This window comes from Phodopus roborovskii, unplaced genomic scaffold (assembly GCF_943737965.1).
Source record: "Phodopus roborovskii unplaced genomic scaffold, PHOROB, whole genome shotgun sequence".
Taxonomy (NCBI): Eukaryota; Metazoa; Chordata; class Mammalia; order Rodentia; family Cricetidae; genus Phodopus; species Phodopus roborovskii.
The window spans coordinates 67,624,321-67,646,315 of NW_026126418.1; positions in this window are offsets into that span (position 1 = coordinate 67,624,321).

Sequence of the window (21,995 nt, forward strand, 5' to 3'; positions counted from 1 at the left end):
TGGAATGTTCTATAGATGTCTGTTAGCCCCAGTTGAGACATAACTTCTGTTAATTCTTTTGTTTCTTTGTTGAGTTTCTGATTTGTGGTCCTGTCTAGTGTTGAGAGTGGTGTATTGAAGTCTCCCACTATAAGTGTGTGAGGTTTTATATGAGCTTTGAGTTTTAGTAGTGTTTCTTTTACGAATGTGGGTGGCTTTGTATTAGGGGCATAGATGTTCAGAATTGAGACTTTGTGTTGATGGATTTCTCCTGAGATGAATATGAAATGACCGTCTTCATCTCTTTTGACTAGTTTTGGTTTGAAGTCTAGCTTGTTAGATATTAGGATAGCTACGCCTGCTTGCTTCTTATTTCCATTTGATTGGAAAATCTTTTCCCAACCCTTTACCCTGAGGTAATGTCTATCTTTGGAGCTAAGATGTGTTTCTTGTATGCAGCAGAAGGATGGATTCTGTCTTCGTATCCATTCTGTTAATCTGTGTCTTTTTATAGGTGAGTTAAGACCATTAATGTTGAGGGTGAGTAAGGTCCATTGATTGTTGATGCTTGTTTGGTTTAGGTTTGTTGTTGGCAGTGGTATTGTGAATATATTTGTTCTGCTTCACCCTAGGTTTCTGGTGTAGTTGGATTATCTGTTGCCTACATTTTTGTGGGCGTAGTTACCTTCCTTGGGTTGGAATTTTCCTTCCAATACTTTCTGTAGGGCTGGATTTGTAGATACATATTGGGAAAATCTGGTTTTGTCATTGAATATCTTGTTCTCTCCATCTATATTGACTGAGAGTTTTGCTGGATATAGTAGCCTAGGCTGGCATCCGTGTTCTCTTAATACTTTTAGAACATCTATCCAGGACCTTCTGGCCTTGAGGGTTTCCATGGAGAAGTCAGGTGTAATTTTGATAGGTCTGCCTTTATATGTTACCTGTCCTTTTTCCTTCGCTGCTCTTAATATTTTTTCTTTATTCTGTATGCTAGGTGTTTTGATTATTATATGTCGAGGGGTCTTTTTTCTTTGGTCCAGCCTATTTGGGGTTCGGTATGCTTCTTGTACTTTCATGGGCATGTCCTTCTTCAGATTTGGAAAGTTTTCCTCGATGATTTTGTTGAATATGTTTTCAGCACCTTTGAGCTGGGCTTCCTCACCTTCCTCTATGCCTATTATTCTTAGGTTTGGCCTTTTCATGGTGTCCCACATTTCCTGGATATTGTGTGTTAAGTATTTGTTGGATTTATGGTTTTCTTTGGTCGATGAATCTATTTCTCCTAGTTTATCTTCTGCGCCTGAGATTCTCTCTTCCATCTCTTGAATTCTATTGGTTATGCTTGTGTCAGTGGTTTCCGATTTTTTGCCCAGCTTTTCAATTTCCAGCTTTCCTTCCATTTGTGTTGCCTTTATTTTCTCAATTTCGGTTTTCAAATCTTGAACCGTTTCCTTCACCTGGTTAATTGTTTTTTCTTGGCTTTCTGTACTTTCCTTAAGGAATTTGTTCATTTCTTCCACTTTTTTGTTTGTTTTTTCCTCTATTTCTTTAAGGGATTTTCTCATATCTTCTTTGAGGGCCTCTATCATTTTTATGATGGTGATTTTTAAGTCGTACCCTTCTGCTTCCTCTGCTTTGTTGTTGTGTTCCATTCTAGTTGGTGTAGATTCCCTAGATTCTGGTGGTGTCATGTTTGTCTTTCTGTTGTTAGGTGTTCTCTTGTATTGCCTTCTTCCCATAGTTTCTTCCTGTAGGTGTTGGTGGTGTCTCTTCCCTCTCTCTATGGTCCTTCCCAGATGGGCTTATGTGGATCAAAGATTCAATGTCTGTATCTCTGTGTGGTCCAAGCTCTCTAGGAGGCTTCTCTCTGGCCAATAGCCGGCAGAAGAGGACGAGGGCTGGACTGGAACTTGAGAAGGTTTTGCAGGGTAGTGGGATCTCACTGGAAACTGGCGCTCTCCAGCTGAGACCTCGTTCTTTGGCAGGGGCCCGGATTTGGGGGTCAAGGATCTTGCCTGCAGGAACTCCAAGTGGACCCGCAGAGATAGGCGGATCTCTGGGAGGGGCCTGGGACTCCAGCAGAGGGCTGGAGGCGGGGTCAGGGACCAAGCCGGTGGAAATTACAGGTGGTCCCACGTGGATAGTCAGGTCTCCTTTGTTCAGAGTTGCTCCGAGAGGTCTCCGAAGTAGGGTGGACTGTTGGCTCCACCCTCTGTCCCAGTGCTCAACCAGAGCGTCAGGACCGTAGGTGGGGTAGGGCACCCATAAGTGACCTTTTTAAATTTTTTTTTTTCTGATGTAATTTTGAGAGCAACCTTTCCAAGACAACTAATAGCACACTGGAAATCTTTGAACAGTGGGATTTTTGTTTTATAAGTAAAAAGAATACCATTCATGTAATTTATAATATAAGCTTGAAATAGTTTTTGTTTCCCTGGCAACAAGGCTTCTGCCACAAAATATTGACACATGTGGGAGCTGTTATTATTCCCTGAGGAAGAAATTTCCACTGATTTCCCTGTAGAGGTTCCTTATTGTTCAGTACAGATATAGAAATGGCAAACTTTTCTTTATCCTGGTAGGCTAAATAGCAAATATAACAATTATTTAAATTTCTCACAGTAAAGGGCTAATCTGTAGGAATGTCTGTGGTTGAGTGCAAACCTGGTTGCAAAGGCCCCAGGGACTGCATGTAAGTCTTGTAGCAACTGCCATTTTTCTTGTCTTACTGTTATACCGAAAGTAGGAGTATTTCAAGGACCATTGGAGTGTCATATATTCCCCACATCCAATTGTTGCTACAGCAATATTTTAAGATGTTCCATTTGCTCCTTTGTTGGTGAAACCAATCAACCATATGATAGGAAAAGCAAACATCTAGGTTGGTGCATTATCAGTGACCATTCTTAAAATTTTGGATATCCTAAGCAAATTGACCATTTTAAACAAAAGTCTCAAGCTATGACACTAAACCACCTTTATTTATTCCAATCTTAGGGGCATAGGTACCTTAATTCTATTAGAAGAGACAGTAACTTCTTTTTGAGACAACAAATCTCATTTTTATTTGTATTAGTCAGAGTTCTTCAGAGCAATGGCTCTTAACTTGTGGTTCATGACCTCTTTGGGAGTTGCATAGCAGATATCCTGCATATCAGATATTTACATTACAATTCACAGCACTATCAAAGTTTCAGTTATGAAGTAGAAATACAATAATTTTATGCTTGGGGGGGCACTACAACATGAGGAACAGTATTAAAGGGACACAGGAAGGTGACCCCTGCTTTGGAATAACAGAATTTATAGAATGAATATAATAAATAAATAAAATAAATAAAATAAATAAAAGGGGGATTTAGTAGAATGACTTACAGACTGTGGTCCAGCTAATCCAGCAATGGTTAGCTGTGAGTGGATAGTTAAAGAATCCCATAATTGCTCAGTCCACAAGGCTGGATTCTCATCCAGTCTTCAGTTCACGCTGGTTTCCCAAAGATAGGCTCAAATGTCAGTGAAAGAGTGGACTTGCTAGCAACTTGAGAGCAATCTGACAAAGGACAAAAGATTTCTTCTATGTTCTTTTATAGGCTTCCAGAAGAAGACATTGTCCAGATTACATCTATCTCAAAGATCTGGATTAGAAGTGGATCTTCCTACTTCAAATTAAACAAAACTCCCTCACAAGTATGCCCTCCATTTTGGAGTTTTAGTTACAGATGTAGTCAAGTTGACAACCAAAAGTAGCCATCACAAGTCCACCCCTTATTAACCTGACACATAATCTTATATCTATATGCCACGATTAATTTCCAAATGGAAGTAATACCCATGCTATAACTATGCCTAACATGATACAACCAACCCCTGTATAATTATAAACACATTTATATTTAACCAGGTCATAATTACACCCACTATGACATAATTATGTTGCATATAACAAAAAACATTATAAGTTTAGAATATGTCCCTTTATGGACATAATTTAGTATCTCAAGCTCAACTATAAAAATTATTGTTATTCTCTTAATTGATGTCATGTCACATGAAAAGAAATTGAAAATAGAAAATACAAAAATAGATACAAAAGCATTCTTGTTTTTTGTTTGCTTGCTTGTTTGGCTTTGGGTGTTGGCTTTTCTAGACAGGGTTTCTTTGTAGCCTGGTTGTACTGAAACTCACTCTGTTGAGCAGGCTGGCCTCACACTCAGAGATCTACACTCCTCTGTACCTCAATACTTGAATTAAAGGCATGCACCACCACTGCTCAGTCTGCTTTCTTATGAAACCTAGGACCACCTGCTCAGGGGTGGCACAACTGACAATTGGCTAATAAATTACTAATTAAGAAAATGGGCCAGATATAGTGGTACACACCTTTAATCCCATCACTTGGGAGGCATTGGCAGGTGGATCTCTGTGAGTTTGACGACAGCCTGGTCTATATAGTGAGTTACAGGACAGCCAGGTCAATATAGTGAGTCTCAGAGGAAAGGGGGAAAAAAAAAAAGGAAAATTCCCTAGAGGCTTCTCTATAGCCTGATCTCCTGATCTAATGGAGGCATTTTCTCAGTTGAGATTCTGTCATTAAAAGGATGAAAAAATACAGCCTAACTCTCCAATGACCCCAGGAATCTAGAAGTTTAAACCTTAAATTCAAGACCCTGCTCTCAGCCAGTAAATAGGCGAAAGGTCACATTCTTTGCTGTTTAAGGCAGGGACTGTGAGTAGGTGAGTACAGTAAATGAACTTTGTCACCCCACCCAGGAGCTGGAGCATGGGTCTATAGAAAACTGATTGATCTATACTGGGGTTTGGATGGTTTAAATTAATTGGTCCATACCACACAGGCTCTGGATGCTATGAGATGATTGGTTTACGATGAGCAGGCTTTGTTGTAACCCTATAAAAACTCCCTCAATTCTGTACTCTTGGTCCTCAGTCTTCTACCCCTGCGTGGTACATGACTGTGAACCCCAGTGCACTTGGAATATAAAAGACCTCATGCTTTTACATCAAGACCGCTGCTTGTGAGTGATTTTGGGGGTGGACTTTGGGGGGTGTGAGGGTTCATACTCTGCGGGTCTTTCATCATGAAGTATGAAGGAAAATTAATAACTAAAAGGTATGGGACTTAATTGCAAGAAGGGAAAACTAGAAAGAGCAAGAGTTTCTGCCAGTACACAACTCCCTAACTGGAGAGTACAGAGCCCACATGCTGTTCTCAGGAGGTAAAAGAATAAAGCAGGAGCTCACCACCAACTATGCAGACATTCTCCCTGCCCACCTCATTATCTTAAGGACAAGGGCACTGAACTCATAGGTCCTAGAAAAAAATAACCTTGCAGGTGCACTAAACAATTCTGCTTTGTAAAAACTTGTAGTCTATGAAATCTCTGTAAGGTTGGAAACCTTTGCTTTGCAATTGTAAGTGCTCACCTTATTCTTCCCATAGAGTGAGGTCCCAGTGGGTTTGGTTCTTAGCAATAAAAAAGCCTTGCTTTTGCAGTCAGCAGTCACTTCCTTGGAAGCTGAGGAAACCCTGTAGGCACAACACTCAGATGACTTTAGCTTGTGCCAGCTAACATAAAATTAACCAGGACAAATGTCTACATATCCCTACCTCAAGGTACAGGATCCGTTCTTTACCAATTTTAGTACCCTTACCTTAACCACTGACAACCTCTGTGGCAGGCATGTAATTCAGCCTCCTTATAATGAGTACTTTGGTTTGATTTTCCACAACTTGAGCTCTGTGGTTTCAGGAGAGAAGTTTCTCTTCCAGGGCACACTTAGAAACCTTTAGACTGTGTACATCTGGGACCAATCAAGTTTACTTACCACTGAGTTCATTGTTGTCTTTCACTAAATTATGAGTTGCTAGAAGTTGGTTTGAAAGACCCGTGGAGGGCATGGACCCTCACGCCCCGACTCAGGAAAGGTGCCCCCCACCCAAATCAATCACAAGAAGTGGTCTTGATGCAAAAGCATGAGGTCTTTTATATTCCAGTGCACTGGGGTTCACAGCCATACTTCACATGGAGTAAATGGGAACCCTGGGTACAGGGTTCAGACAGCTTTTATAGGGTTACAACAAAGCCCACACATCACAAACCAATCATCTCATAACATCCAGTGCAGACCAATCAATTTGAACTATCCAAGCTGGCTCTTAGCCCAGGAAGTCTGCTTTAGCCAGGGCGTCTGGGTAGTGTGGCACGGCTCATTTCCTGTTCTCATTTACTCACAGGTGCTGTCAGTAAACCGCCCTGTCATTAACAGTCAAGAATGACCTTTTGCCTACTCACTGCTAGGGGGCAGAGTCTAGGGAGAATTAGGCTAAATTTTTCCACCCTTACAGGTTGATTTTTATCTTTAACATAATCATTTTCCTTCTTTTCCCCAAACTACCCAAACTTTCAAATACAGGATCATCAAATCCATTGCTGTGAATCAGGATAATTAAATGGATTCATTTCCTTAAATTTGTATTATCATTCACATCACAAACTTTCAGTATTACCAGAGATCTCAGGAGTGGCTATAGTAATTGGAGAGGCTTTTGTAACTGTAGGTGTTGGAGAACTGCCAGATTCTTAAAGGATCCATCCTTATACTTTTGTTGCTCTAGAAGCACACTGGTACCAAAATCTGCATGTCAGGGTTCTCTAGAGTAACTGGATTTATATAAATAATTTTTCTCTATGTATAGAAAGGGGATTTAGTAGAATGATTTATAGGCTGCAGTTCCGCTAATCCAACAATGACTGGCTGTGGATGGAAAGCCCTAGAATCCCATAGTTGTTCAGTCCATGAGGATGGATGTCTCACCTGGTCTTCAATAGATGCTGGGAATCCTAAAAAGTAGGTCTGATGCTAATGAATGAATGGGCTTGCTAGCAATTTGAGGGCAAATGGGCAAAAAGCAAAAGGTTTCTGTTTCTGTGTCCTTATATAAGCTTCCAGCAGAAGGCATGAGCCAGATTCGATCTTCGTTAAAAGTCTGCCTTTTCCCAGATCAAATCATCTGGATTTAAATTGTCTTTCCATCTCAAGGTCTAGATTAGAAGTGGATCTCCCTGCTCCAAATTAAGCAAAAATTCCTCACATGTGTGCCTTCAATTGTGGGTTTTAGTTCCAAATGTAGTCACATTGGCAACCGAGGATAGCCAACATACCATATATTCATGGGAATATCTGCCACAAAAGGCTCTTTGGATTTGGGATGTCCTTTATGACTTCTGTATTTTAGTATCTCAGAACTCCTTGTTTTCACCCCAAGAGGAACCAAAACTAATCAAAATGGAGGATGGTGTCAGAGTAGGCAATTTTCATAGACAAAAAGGAGAAGCAATTATAGTAACATTAGCATCAGAATGGATAAGACCAGAACAGGTTTTTATCATCTAAGTAAAGAGGTAAAGGCCATTGTTCCCTATAATACACTATGACCACATGGTATGACATTTTCCTACACTTCCAGCCCCTTGGTTTCCAAGGCAAAGGCAGTTATTTTGTTAAGGCTTAAGGGTCTAAGGGACATGATTAGCAGTAGGCTTATTAGAGGTCCTAATAATGGTAGTAAATAGGGTAAGACTCCATTTCAGGCACTCCCCCGGGGGTTCAAATCCCCCATGAACATTAGGTTGCCTGCACCACAGTACCAGTTGGATGGCCAGAAGGAGAATCTTCATGTTGATTTGAGTTTCCTGGTGATCTTGAGCTTGAGCGGGTTCCCAGAGGTCTGGGTTACTGGTGGTCTGGACTTGCCAATGGGGAAACATCAGTGGAGCTGGTTTTACATGAGAAGTGTGAACCCAGGATGAGATCCCCTCTACTTTGACTGCAATCAGGGTAGGGAGCAGGACCAGGTAGGAACTTTTCCATTGGGGTTCGAGAGTCTGAACCCTATGTCTCCTTATGTATACAGAGTCTCCAACCTGGAACTGGTGAGGTTCTTGTAGGTCTCCAGGCTTGTAGGCCTTGGTGAGTTGCATCCATACCTCCTTCTGTATGGTCTTAAGGCATAAAGGGAGGTGTTAGAATAACATCCCTGCTCCGTCAGACCTACTAAGGGAGCCACAGGAAGGGATGTCCCCAAAAGAATCTTATAGTGTGTGAGGTCCAACTGGCCAGGGTTATTTCTAACCCTAAATAGGGCTAGGGGCAGGAGGACTGTCCAATCTGTGCCCTTGTCTCCAAGGATATGTTAGTCATGGTCTCTTCTAGGGTTCTAGTCATCCTCTCTACCTGACCTGAGCTTGGGGGTCTACAGGTGCAATATAGATTCCAAGTGATTCCCAATATCTTGGCCACACCCTGACTTACCTGGGCAACAAAGGCAGATCCATTATCAGACCTGATTACCTTGGATATGCCAAATTGAGGCAGAATTTCTTCTAGTGTTTTTTTGGCCATGACAGTTGGAGTCTCATTCTTGGTGGGGAACGCCTCTACCCATCCTGAGAAGGTGTCTATAAACACCAGAAGATATCTGTTACCATACCGAGCCAGTTTAACTTCAGTGAAATTGACCTCCCAGTAGACACCTGGACGATCATCCTGGAGGCGTTTGATGGGCCCCAGCTCTTTGGGGACCACATTAACCTTTTGGCATTGGATACAGCCCATGGTGATATCAGTGGCCAGGTCCTGTAGGCTGATTATATAGTATTCTGTGGACTTTATTAACTGAATTAACATTTTAGTCCCTAAATGGGTGAGTTGGTGGAAGTGTTTGATGAACTCGATGGCTCCTTTCCTGGGGAGCACTAATTTCCCTTCCATAGTCTCCCTGGCCTCATATGGGGAATCTAGTTGAATACCCAATTGATTCATGAGTTTATGGTCTTCTTCTGAATACTGGAATGGGGGTGATGACATCCCCTGTGTAACCAAGGCCATTAGATTAATACCCTGGGGCTCCCTCTTGGCTTCTGTGTCTGCTCGCTGGTTTCCTAGAGCTATGGGTGAGTTTCTTTTCTGATGGCCTGGGCAATGGATGATAGCAACCTTCTGCAGCTGGTGAATGGCCTCTAATAGGGCTCCAGGATTTCTTCTTTATTTTTAATGTCTTTGCCTGCCGAGTTCAGCAATCCCTGCTGCCGATAGATGGCTCCATGAATGTGGGCAGTCGAAAAGGCATATCTGCTATCAGTATAAATGTTTACCTTTTATTCTTCCACCAGACGCAAGGCCTGGGTGAGAGCAACCAATTCTGCCTTTTGGGCTGAAATTCCCTCTGGGAGGCTGCTGGCCCATACAGTGTGTTCTAGATCCACAACCGCCGCCCCTTGACACCCTTTTACCCTGAACGATGTAGCTGCTCCCGTGGGTGAACCATGTCAGCTGCGCATCCAGCCATGCCTGGTCCCTCAAGTCCCGTGGTCCCCCGTCTCTTCAGCTAGGACCACTTGACAGTCATGGGAGACCGTGGATTGGGGGTCCGTATCTGGCAGTAGGTGGCAGGGTTGATCACGGTGGGGCGTCAAACTGGATACGATCCCCATTTAATAGCAGGATCTGGTAGTGGGTCATGTGGGCATTGGATGGCCAGTGTTCGGGTGGCTGCCTGACCTCGCTCTCAAGAGCATGAGAGGCCACGATGGTCAAATTTTGACCCAGTGTCAGTTTATCAGTGTCCTTGACAAGCATTGCCACTGCAGTAATGGATCAGACAGGCTGGCCATCTGCTGGCTACAGGGTTTAGTTTTTTTTTTTTTTTTTTTTTTTTTTTTTTAATAGGTATGCCACCAGTCTCTTCTGTGGCCCCAGGGGCTGACTGAGCACTCCCTTAGCAATCGTTTCTTTTCGTCCACAAAGAGGACTAATGGCTTGTTGACATCAGAGAGAGCCAGGCTGGGGCACAGCAAGGCTCGCTTGATGTTGTCAAAAGCCTGTTGTTGCTCTTGATCCCAATTAAGAGGGGGCACTAGTGTTGGTCAGTGGGTAGAGGGGAGACGCCAGTGAAGCAAACCTCGGGATCCATAACCTGCAGTGACCGGCAGTCCCCAGGAATTCTTGCACTGGGCAAGCCATCCCTGGTACCAGTATCTGAGTCACAGCTTGTTTTCTTGCCTTCATTAACTATCTTTTTCCCCCTTTGAGCAAGTATCCTAGGTAGGTTACCTGCTGTTGGCAAATCTGTGCCTTCTTAGCAGAGGCTTGATACCCCAGCTGAGCCAGCTCTTCTAGTAAACGTCTTGTTCCCTGGCAGAAAATTTCTTTGGTGGCATCCGCAAGGAGAAAATCTTTTACATATTGAAGCAGAGTTACCTGTGAGTTGGTGGCTCAAAAATGAGCTAAATCTTGATGTAAGGCCCCATCAAAAAGAGTTGGAGAGTTTTGAAACCCTGTGGTAATCTGGTCCAGGTTAGTTGTCCAATGGACTTAGTGTCCAGGCCCCTCCATTCAAAGGCAAAGATGTTCTGACTGGAAGGATGGAGCCTCAGGCAGAAAATGCATCTTTTAAATCTAGGATAGTATACCAGATATGATTAGATGGCAGGGAGCACAGAAGGTTGTAAGGATTAGGCATGGTAGGGTGTATGTCCTGCACCTGCCTATTCACCTCCTGTGGACAGGTGGTTTGTGGACAGGCAGCAGAGGGGGGTTCAAAGGTGACTGGCACTTAATCAGGATTCCCTATTGGAGGAGATGTTGAATGTGGGGGATCTGAGACCCTCTCTAGCACGTTTATAGTGAAAGACCAAAAAGTAAAGTTAATAAAGGACCATCTGACCTGGAAAGCTAACCAATATCTGTTCCTTGGAATTTGCTAGCTTCCTCTCACCAGGCCCTGAGATGACAAAAATTCACACTGCCCCTCCTTTCTGCCCCTCCTTTCCTGTGAGTCAGCAGGTGGTAAATAGGGTCCTTAGGAAACAAAGAGATAGCTGCAACTCTGGTTTGCCCAGACAAAATTAATTAGCACACCCTGAGGCTCTAAGGTCTGTTGACCCTAATAGCAGACCATCTGGCCTCCAAGGGTCACATACTCAATGGACAGAGGGTCCCACCCCCTCCCTAAGCTTGTGGGTTTGCCTTTAAAAACACCTGGGCCGGGGGAGAGGGCTTCTCTCTAACCTGCATACTGGAGGAGCCCGTTTGCGCAAACGTTTCCTGTTCATTAAAGCCTCTTGAGTTTTGCAGCAACTGGACTGGACATTGAGTTCTTGGGGTATCAACCGAATCTGGAAGACTCCTCATCCTGAGGGTCTTACATTTTGGGGGCTCGTCTGGGATTTGGTGAACCCCCCGCCAGACTCAATTCCATTGCTAGTTGGAGGTAAGAAAGAGCTCGCAACGTATATGTTTGATGTATGTCTGATGCGTCTGATGTTACGTGTTTTTGACTCGAGTACTTGAATCTGTGCCTGGCCTGCACAGGACTTGTATAGGACCACAGGGGGAGACAGACGTGTCCTGAGACCCTTGGTCCCGTCCTGAACGAAAGTCCCGGGTTGTTTGGAGGAGGGAAGAAGACGAAGTTTCTCTTCTCCAGGGGACGGTTGGCCTCTGGACTTGCTTCCCTCCCGCTTTGTAACTTTGGTTTGGGTGCCGTTTGTCTACCGTGCAAATTTGTCCTCTTTATCGGATTGTTCTGTGTTTTTTGTGTCCTTCTGTTCCTACTGTTTGTGTCCATTTCTACTCTCCCCATGGGTGAACAACTAACTACCCCACCTAAGTTTGACTTTAGATCAGCAGGAGAGCAGGGCTGGGAGACCCAGCTAGACAATGAGCACACTTGTCCCCTGCCCTCAGGATTGTGGCAGGGCAGCCAGAGCCCCTGGGGCTGAGCTTCAGCAGAATGGCTGAATAGCCATGGGCTGGGCGCAGCCTGGGCAGAGCCATGCCGGAATGGAGGGACAGGGTTATGACTTATGGCCCTGCCACCGCACATGTTTGGCTCCCCAACACCAGCCTCCAGGGCTGACCCTTCTCCCCAGATCTTTGTAATTGGAAAACTAACCACCCCCTTTTTGGAGTTCCTTATGTTCTCTCTCCAGGCTATTTGAGATGATTATCAACAGTTTCTGCTTGAGGCTAGAAAAATATCCCTGGGGCCGATGGGTGGCCAGCGCAGATGAAAAAACAAGATTCCTTTTTGACTCACCCTAGTTGGGACTTCAACACTGCTGAAGGTAGGGAGAGCTTAAAAATCTATCGCCAGGCTCTGGTGGCAGGTCTCCGAGGTGCCATGAGACGGCCCACCAATTTGGCTAGGTAAAGAGAGCACTTTTTGACCCTACTTCAGAAGCCCAGAGAGCTTTGGTGGCTCTGGTCTTCATGGGGAAATTGGGCCCCAGATATTAGGAAGAAACTCCAGAGACTGGAAGGGTTAAGAGACAGAGAAAGTGTATTGAAGGGACAGAGAAGAGAAGGAGAGGAAGTTAGCAAATTCCAAGGAACAGATATTGGTTAGCTTTCCAGGTCAGACCGTCCTTTATTAACTTTACTTTTTGGTCTTTCAATAGCAGCCTCAAGGAGAATCCTTTCCCTCTCTTCAGTGGTGAAGAGAGTCTGGAACAGCTGTTGGCAATCGTCCCAAGTTGGCTGATGAGAGAACATCGAGGGCTCCACAAGGCCTGTTAGCCTCTGTGAGTCCTCAGAAAAAGGAAGGTGATTAGTTTTCCAATTGTATGCAGAGGAAAAGGGCCAGTACTACAGCAGTTGGAGAGGCGCCTGGCCATTGGGCCATAGCTCAGTGTGTGTGTGGGGTATAGGCAAGTCCCGTGAGGCTTCAGGAGTGCCACCTCATCTACTGTCCCCTGTGTCGGCCCTGGGGCTGGCTCAGGGTCCTCTTGGGTTGGAGGGGCAGAGGATCTCATCTCCTCTTGGGCTTCTGCCAGGATTGGTTGTGAAGTCAAGGTTGGCAGATATGGAGGGGAAGGATCTAGGAGGAGGAGGTCCTCCTGGATTGGAGTGTAAATATTCTTTGGAGGGGCCAAATGGGAAGGCCCCTTCAATTGATCATGAGTCTGGAATGCCAAAACTCGGGAGCCTGGATGGCCATAGGGCCAATGAACCCATGGCTTAACCCAAGGGGGGTGGGTTCTGGGCTAGGTCCTACAAACCACAATGTAGGGTTCTTGGTCTGGGTGTTCTCCTGGGCCTGCCTGAAAAACAATGTCCTTAACAGCAAGAATAATGGTCAGGTCAAGTGTCCCCACAGGGGGCCATCCTACATTGAAAGTGGACCATTCTGAGGTGCAGAAAATTTGCCACAGTCTCTTTCAGACCTCAACGAACAGGTTGTGGGCCCTGCATTTAATTTCAGTCCAATGGTTGATAATCAGACTAAGGGGTGGCTATTGAAAGACCCCTGTAGGGAGACCCTCACTCAAATCTCGGGAATAGCGCGCACCCAGTGAGACACCAAGACCGAACTTGCTACAATCACAAGAGGAAGTTTATTGAAAACGGGATTGAATGAGATCTCAGGCCAGCATGCTGGGGTCGAGACTCATACACCACGCAGGGGTAGAGGAGTTCGACCCCGACCCAAACTTGTGACAAGCTTATAAAGGCAAAAACCACAAAAGAAAGGAGGGGGACTGGGGAGGAAATAGGGGAATTCCAAAGTTACACATTTACTCAACAGTTAAACTATGTGTTAGATTAAGCAACACACCTGGGGCGCTGGAACATTCCACAGAGGTCATTGGGACATCCTGTGGTCACTCCGGGAACTGTTTTTCTCAAGAGAGTTCTGGGAGCGGCCACCTGAGGGGGATGGGGGCCCCAGGGTGACGAGTCTATGCCCTTACAGACAGCTAGTAATTTTTTCTACTCTTCATTCCCCACTTCTTCTTGTAAATGGCTCTAATCTTAGAGCGATCCCTCAGTTTCTTGTAGTATCTGGTACTGCTGCCTTAAAACCATTACCTGGACAGCACTCATCCTTTCCTTTATAAATGTCACCAGCCTATTGAGGATACATGGCCTGAAGGTTAGGATCAGCATCAAAATGATTATAGGTCCGGCCAAGGTGGAGACCAGAGTAGAGAACCATGGTGACCGATTAAACCAATTTTCATACCATCCTTGGTATGCTTCTCTTTCTCTTTTTCTGTTTTCTAGCCTTTCTCTTAGCTTTGCCATGGAATCTCTGATGACACCGGAATGATCTACATAAAAGCAACATTCTTCCTTTAAGGCCGCACAGAGCCCTCCCTCTTTAAGAAAAAGCAGATCTAATCCCCTTCTGTTTTGCAGCACTACCTCTGATAATGAAGTTAATGACTCTTCTAGTTTAGTTACAGACTGCTCCAACGCTCCCAGGTCAGCATCCATAGCCGCTCTAAGCTCATTATAGTAGTAGGGCTGCTGGATAAGAGTGGCCACTCCAGTTCCAATCCCTGCTGCTACTCCTAGTCCTAACAAGACAGCTAAGGTCAGGGTTACAGGTTCCCTCTTGTAACGAGTACGCTGATCAAATTCATCTATGAATGAACTATCATCATGATAGATGACCCTAGGCACCAGTTGGACCAAAATACAAAAGTCCCTAGTACTGTTAAAAAGTGAAGTACGCAGGCAGAGGGTCAGGCCGGTGCCAAAGGCCCACCAAGTGTCTGCGGGGGGGGGGGGGGGTACTAGATATTGATTTGGGCCATCAGTCAGGGTGTTGATAGTTACGTTACAGAGGGGCTGGTGTCTGGTAGGCCCTTTGCCTATGCATAGTCCAGTGCCTGATACCGCTGAAAGGGTCAACTTTCGTTGGCTCCCCCAGGGGCAATGCGAATGATCAGAAGTAACATTATAGCTCTGCATTTGAGCTATTCCCTCATAATAAGGGGGAATTAGAAGCAAAGCACAGCCAGCAAGATTGGGTAGCAGTGGGGTTTGTGCAGTTTAAAACAACAAACGCACTATGGAGCAGATTGAACAGGCGATCCTCGGTCCTCATAGGTGGGTGGGAGGATGGGATCAAAGGAGGGAATGGATTAAGGCTGGAAGAGGAACTTTCCCTTGGTGATGGGGTGAGACTAGGAAGTCTCTCAGGCTTGGGTAGGGGGTTATCAAGCACCGGATTGGGGCTTACTGGTCGTGCGGGCGGACTCTCTATCTTCATCCTGATAGCGAAAATGAACCCTGGGTCTCCCCCTCCAGTATAGAATCTCCACCCCCAGCGGTTACCTTTTACCCATTGGCGATCTTGATTTCCCTGTGTTGTGAAACTAATATTCAGAGGGTTGCAATAGTTGCCTTTGCATGGCCCCTGAGGGCCACCCGAGGCCCCAGGAGCACATCCAGTCTTATAAGACGGGTACTTAGATGTGTCTCTCTCTCCTTTTTCTGGCTCTTCTGGCTTATGACCCTTTTTTACTATAATCAGATCCCAGGAGGAGGAAGGATTGCAGTAGGCTTCTCCTGTGGTCTCACATCCCCATTTACCACAAAAGTAACCTGATGCCCCTCCACATCGTCTCTTCAACTCTCTGTTATGTCCCTGCCTGGGGCAGACGTAGAAGTCTGCTGCCTGGAGGTTGGCTCGGAAAAATTGTCCTGAACATCCCAATGTGTTCCCTATACCATGAGGGACACATTGTTCCTCCGGGGGTGGTTTATCTAAATTGTCATAATTAGAAAGATCCCAAGCCAGGGAACCCGCAGCTAACTTACAGATATCAGGTGCAAGAGCAGGCCACCAAGTCCAAGGGGTGTGCACTGCAGTTTTTGACCACACGACATCGCCCTCTTCATTAAGCACTTCCCATGTCAGTTTTTGAGGGGCATGAGGGTTATCCCCCAAGGTTAGAGCTACGGCGAAGGCGCAGCTTAAGAGGATAGTCACTGGCTGCCACTGTCCAATTATCTTCGCGGTTGTCTTCATTTTGACTGGGTGTCTTTTTTATGTGAGAAGCGTGGATCCAGGCAGCAATTCCGTCTACCTTTACTGCCGTGGGGGGTAGTCAACAGCACTAGAAAGGGTCCTTTCCACTGAGGCTCAAGCGTGCCAGCGCGATGTTGTCTGACCAGGACTGAGTCTCCGACTTGGAACCCGTGGGGCACCGCGGTGGTCCCTGGAGTATAGGCTTCTTTGATCTGATTCCAGATCTGTGTTCTGACAACTTCTAAGGCCTTTAAGTGGGTAAACAGAGCAGAGGAGGAGGGTGAGTCAGTGCAAGGATCCAATATCCCGCCTGACTCAGTCAAGGGGGGCGGTCCCCCATGTAGGATTTCATAAGGGGTAAGGCCGAAACGTTCAGGTGTGTTTTGGACCCTAAGAAGCGCAAAGGGGAGGAGGGTCACCCAGTCTTTGCCGCCGGCCTCAATAGCCAATTTAGTAAGGGTCTCTTTTAGGGTTCTATTCATTCTTTCTACCTGTCCTGAGCTCTGGGGGTCTGTAAGCACAATGTAATTTCCAATTAGTCCCCAGTTGGGTGGCCAACTCCTGACTTACCTGGGCAACAAAAGCTGGCCCGTTGTCCGAACCGATTACCTTGGGGATCCCGAACCGGGGCAGGATTTCTTCCAGTATCTTCTTGGTTACTACTTGAGCAGTTTCAGACTTGGTGGGAAAGGCTTCTACCCATCCTGAAAAAATGTCTATAAAAACTAGAAGGTACTTATTACCATATTTTCCTGGCTTAATTTCAGTGAAGTCTACCTCCCAATAAACTCCCGGCTGATCTCCCCTTGTCCTTTTTCCAGGTTCTTAGATCAGCCATTTGGTTCCCCTTTGTGACTGGGTCAGCCCCCTTCTGGTGTCCCAGGCAGTGGACGATGGCTAATTTTTTTGGAAGATGTATGGCTTCTAGGAGGGCCAGGATTTCCTCTTTATTTTTAATGTCTCTTCCTGCTGAGGTGAGTAGGCCCCTCTGTCTGTAGATGGCCCCATGAACGTGGGCTGTGGCAAAAGCATAATGGCTGTCGGTGTAAATGTTGATAGCCTTACCTTCTGCCAGACGCAGAGCTTGAGTCAGTGCCAGGAGCTCAGCTCTTTGAGTGGAGGTTCCTTCTGGTAGACTGCTAGCCCAAATTACCTGCTTTCCATCCACCACCGCTGCTCCCGCCCTTATTTTACCTTCTACCACAAAACTGCTGCCATCCGTATACCAGTTAGGCACACCTGGCCAAGGTTGGTCAGTCAGGTCTTTCCTGGTCCCGATTTCTTCAGCCAGGACATCAGTGCATCGGTGCACCGGGGTAGAGTCATCTGCTTCGGGGAGCAGGGTGGCCGGGTTGAGAATAGCAAGAGGAGCAAAGGTTATCCGATCATTTAACAGCAAGCTCTGGTAATGTGTCATCCGGGCGTTTGTCATCCAGCGGTCGTGGGGCTGCCGCACAATACTTTCTAAAGCATGGGGAGCAATTACAGTTACGTGCTGACCCAGAGTGAGCTTATCTGCATCTCTGACAAGTAGGGCTACTGCCGCAATGGCTTTCAAGCAAGAGGGCCACCTGCTGGCGACTGGGTCTAGCTTTTTAGATAGGTAGGCTACTGGCCGCTTCCAGGGCCCCAGGGTCTGAGTCAGAACTCCATGGGCTACTCCAGCCCACTCATCAACATATAGAGTGAAAGGCTTAGTCAGATCTGGCAGGGCCAAAGCAGGAGCTGTGAGTAGGGCAGTCTTTATATTATCAAAGGCTCTTTGGTGCTCCTCTGTCCAGGTGGATGGGACTTTTTCTTTAGTAAGTGGGTACAGAGGGGCCGCCAGCTTGGCGAACCCGGGTATTCAGAGTCTACAAAAACCCACATTTCCCAAAATCTCACGTACTTGTCGTGGAGTAGTGGGGGTCGGGATTTGCATCACAGTCTTTTTTCGTGCTTCAGTGAGCCACCGCTTCCCTTCTCGGAGGGTGTATCCTAGGTAGGTCACCTCCGAGCGGCATAACTGGGCTTTCTTGGCGGACACCCGGTACCCCAAACTCACTTAATTCCTTTAGGAGCTTTCTGGTCCCGTCGAGGCACAGTTCCTGGGTCGAGGCTGCGAGCAGTAAATCATCTACCTACTGCAAGAGAGAAATCTGAGGGTTCCGGGCCCTGAAGGGCACAAGGTCACGGTGGAGTGCTTCATCGAAAAGTCAGTGAATTCTTGAATCCCTGTGGCAACCTAGTCCAGGTCAGTTGACCCGTATGTCCTCCTTCGGGATCTCGCCACTCAAAAGCGAACAGGGGTTGGCTACTCGGATGCAATCTGAGACAGAAAAAGGCATCTTTCAAATCCAGAACGGTGTACCAGGATCGTTCAGGCCGTAAGGAACTCAGCAAGTTGTAAGGGTTGGGCACAGTTGGGTGAATGTCTTGTACCCATTTATTGACTTTTCTTAAGTCCTGGACAGGTCGATAATCATTGGTACTGGCAAAAGGGGAGTATTCCAAGGGGACCGGCAGGGAATCAGTATACCTTGTTGTAACAGTCTCTGGATATGTGGTCGAATTCCTTCTTTAGCCCCTTGAGTCATGGGGTACTGTCTGACTGAGACGGGGGTGGAAGCCGCTTTCAGCTCGACTACGACAGGTGGCACTTGTTTGGCCAGTCCGATTCCAGTCTGCTCTGCCCAAACCTCTGGAAAAGCTGTCAGCCATTCTTTAGGGGGCAAAATCCCAGTCTTCTTCTTCTAGATATTCTTCTTCTAGACTTAGAACTAAGCATGTTATAGGGGCCTCTCCCCAGGTGACTTCTGGTCCCTCCGGGGTGAACTGGACCTGAGCCTTTAGTTTGGTCAACAAGTCCCTCCCCAGAAGGGGCGCAGGGCACTCAGGAATCACAAGAAAAGAGTGGGTTACTTGGCTTTTTCCTGTTTCCAAACTTCTTTTGGTTGTCCAGGGGTAAAGTTTACTTCCAGTGGCTCCCATCACGAGTTCTTTTTGATCCTAATTGTCCTAATGGTTTAGTCAAAACTGAGTGTTCAGCTCCTGTATCCACTAAGAAATTAACGGGGTTCCCCTCCACAGAGAGAGTTACCCTAGGCTCGGGGAGGGGAACTGAGCCCCGACTCCCCTAATCTTCCTCAAGGGCCAGTATTTTGGGGCCCTTTTGTTTCTTTCGGGGGCACTCTCTGGCCCAGTGTCCTTTTTCTTTACAGTATGCACATTGGTCTTTCTCAAGTTGTAGCCTCCGTCCTCCCGGGGGTCTCCTTGTCCTGTTGCCCAGGTGTCCTGACTGTCCTTTCTCTGACCTTTCTCCACCTACTACTATGGCCAAAATCTTAGTCAAATTCCTCTCTTGGTGGCGATCCTGCCGATTTTCCCTCTCTTCTGCCTCCTTTTTTTTCTCTTTCTTGTTTTTCTTCTTCAGTCTCTCTCTTGTGATACACTTTCTCTGCCTCTTTTACTAAATCCTGCAAAGTATAATCCTGGAGCCCCTCTAGTCTCTGCAACTTTTTCTTGATATCAGAGGCCGACTGCCCTATAAAAGCCATGGCTACGGCTGCCTGCTGTCCCCCCGAGGAGGGATCAAATGGGGTATATCTCCTATAAGCCTCCATCAGTCGTTCCAAGAAGACAGAGGGTGGCTCCACCGGACCCTGTAGGATTTCTCTTACCTTTGCCAAATTGGTGGGTCGCCGTGTGGCCCCCTTGAGACCTGCCACTAGAGCCCATGCTGGGGTCGAGACTCATACACCACGCAGGGGTAGAGGAGTTCGACCCCGACCCAAACTTGTGACAAGCTTATAAAGGCAAAAACCACAAAAGAAAGGAAGGGGACTGGGGAGGAAATAGGGGAATTCCAAAGTTACACATTTACTCATCAGTTAAACTATGTGTTAGATTAAGCAACACACCTGGGGCGCTGGAACATTCCACAGAGGTCATTGGGACATCCTGTGGTCACTCCGGGAACTGTTTTTCTCAAGAGAGTTCTGGGAGCGGCCACCTGCGGGGGATGGGGGTCCCAGGGTGACGAGTCTATGCCCTTACAGACAGCTAGTAATTTTTTCTACTCTTCACTATCATCTGTCCCATCATCAGTCAGAAAGTCAGATACAAGCAGAGAGACAAGAACATGAAAACAACATTCAACAGACAAAAGTAGCCACACGTGTGGTGCCACAAAAATGAAAGCGTTTCAGAGTGTGGAGCGATCTGATGAGCAGAGAGCCAACCAGGAGGACCCGATTAGACAGATCGGGGTCCTCTTCACAGGAGACCACCAAGCGTCCTTGGTTCTCCGTTCTTCCCAGGGCGTCCCCCAGGGTGCAAACCTGTGGTCCCCTGGGCACGTTTCCCGACCACCGCCAGATTGTTCTCACGAATGATCCGGCGGCTGCAAACCGAAAATAAAGCAGAATCAGACAACATCAACAGATAGAGAAGACAGAGTAGGTGCCTTTCTTACCTCCAAGGTCAAGTTCGTGGATAGGAGGTGACCACTGAATCCAGGACAAGTCAAATATTGGACCCCAACACTGAGGGGACACCCACTCGAATTCCGGGATGCAGTGATCGACCCAGAAACCATGGAAATTAGCACTTGATGCAAAACAGCAAGAGCCTTTATTCGGGTTCCAGCTGTCTGGGGCTCAATTCATATCTCACAAAGCGGGAGGGGAGAAGAGCCCTGGGCCCAATTTTACATGAGCTTATTATAAAGGCAAAAACTGCAAGCAGAAAGGGGGTCTGGGGTTAGGGACTTTCTAGCAAGCTCCTGATTGGTTGGGCCCAGGTGGCCTCATCATGGCAGGTTGTTGGCCAGGCTCATTTTCCTTATCTGGCACCTGCATGGTGTTTCTGGGAAATGTTTTGCAAGCCCATCCCTGGGAGTCCTTCCTGGTAAGGTCAGAAGTGCATGTTCTCAGGCTATTCTGGAAGCCAGGGCAACTGAAAAATTTCCATTTTAACGCCTTGTCATGAAAAATCCTGTGGGAAAGCACCCGACTGTTCTGGAAACTCAGGGTCAAAATGTCCCAGCTAACTTCGTGTTCTTGGCTCTTGTTCAACTGCTTGCTTGCTTCTCCATACAACTGCCAGTCTAGATGCAGATGTTCTGTGTTCTTTGTCTTTAAAAAAATTCCTGTAATATGCATTTGGGTTGCTTTGTAAGAAGATTTTCTCCACAGGCAATCGCTGGTCTGCTTAATAGAGATCTCACCCAGAAATTTGGTGGTGCTGAATGGTCTTTGGGTCCTTATCCTATAACAGGCATATCCACTGAATTGTTGATAGCTCCCGTTATTTCTGGTGTCACAAGAAGACAGCAAGGGGTTGTCCATCCATTGATAAGCCCAACAAGTGCAGACTCTGGCATGTTAAAGTTAGCATTAGCCAGTCTGGGAACAACTGAGCCATTTCTACAGTCCTGTAGGTGTCCTGGCTTCCCACATCTAAAGCAAACAGGCCTACCTAGTCTCAGTGCTTGTCTCTAATGAACAAAAACACCTGTGTCTTTTCTGATTTTGTGAAGCAACCAAGAAATCAGCAAAAAATTTATGAAAGTCTCAGGGATATCTTGAGGAAGGTCTGGGTAGGTTTCAGGCAGTTTTTGTCATGTTCACAGTGCAGTCCGTGAAATGAATTCTACCCCGCTCCTCGGGTGAGGCCAGGACAGTAGCAGTAATTAGAAAGACACACTTACCAGCAAGAAGCCAAGGGAGGCAACTGTGCAACAATGCTCTTTCCTTGTCCCTCCTGTATCTGGACCATTGCAAGAAGGTGCTGTCCACTCAGTTAATACTTCTTGGAAATGCCTACCCTACCCAGAGGTGTGTCTTAGTTGATTCTAGATCTTAACAAGTTGACAGTTAAGTTTAACCACTACAGCTGTTTTTATATGGTTGGATTTTATGAATTCTTTATGTAAGTTGGATGATTGTCCATCATCAGGCAATGTGTTTTTCAGTCAGTTTATGGCTTGTCTGTTCTTTGTGCCTTTGTTAGAGTAGAATATTTAATTGTAAGGAACTTTTAATCATTTCTTTTATGTACCCTGCCTTTGGTGTTGTATCTAAAAGATCATCACCAAAACTCTTATCGTGTCCATTTCCTCATGAGCAATCCTCTGAAAACTGTATTTGCATTTAAGTCTGTGAGCTTCACTGGATTGGCTTCTATGAAGGCT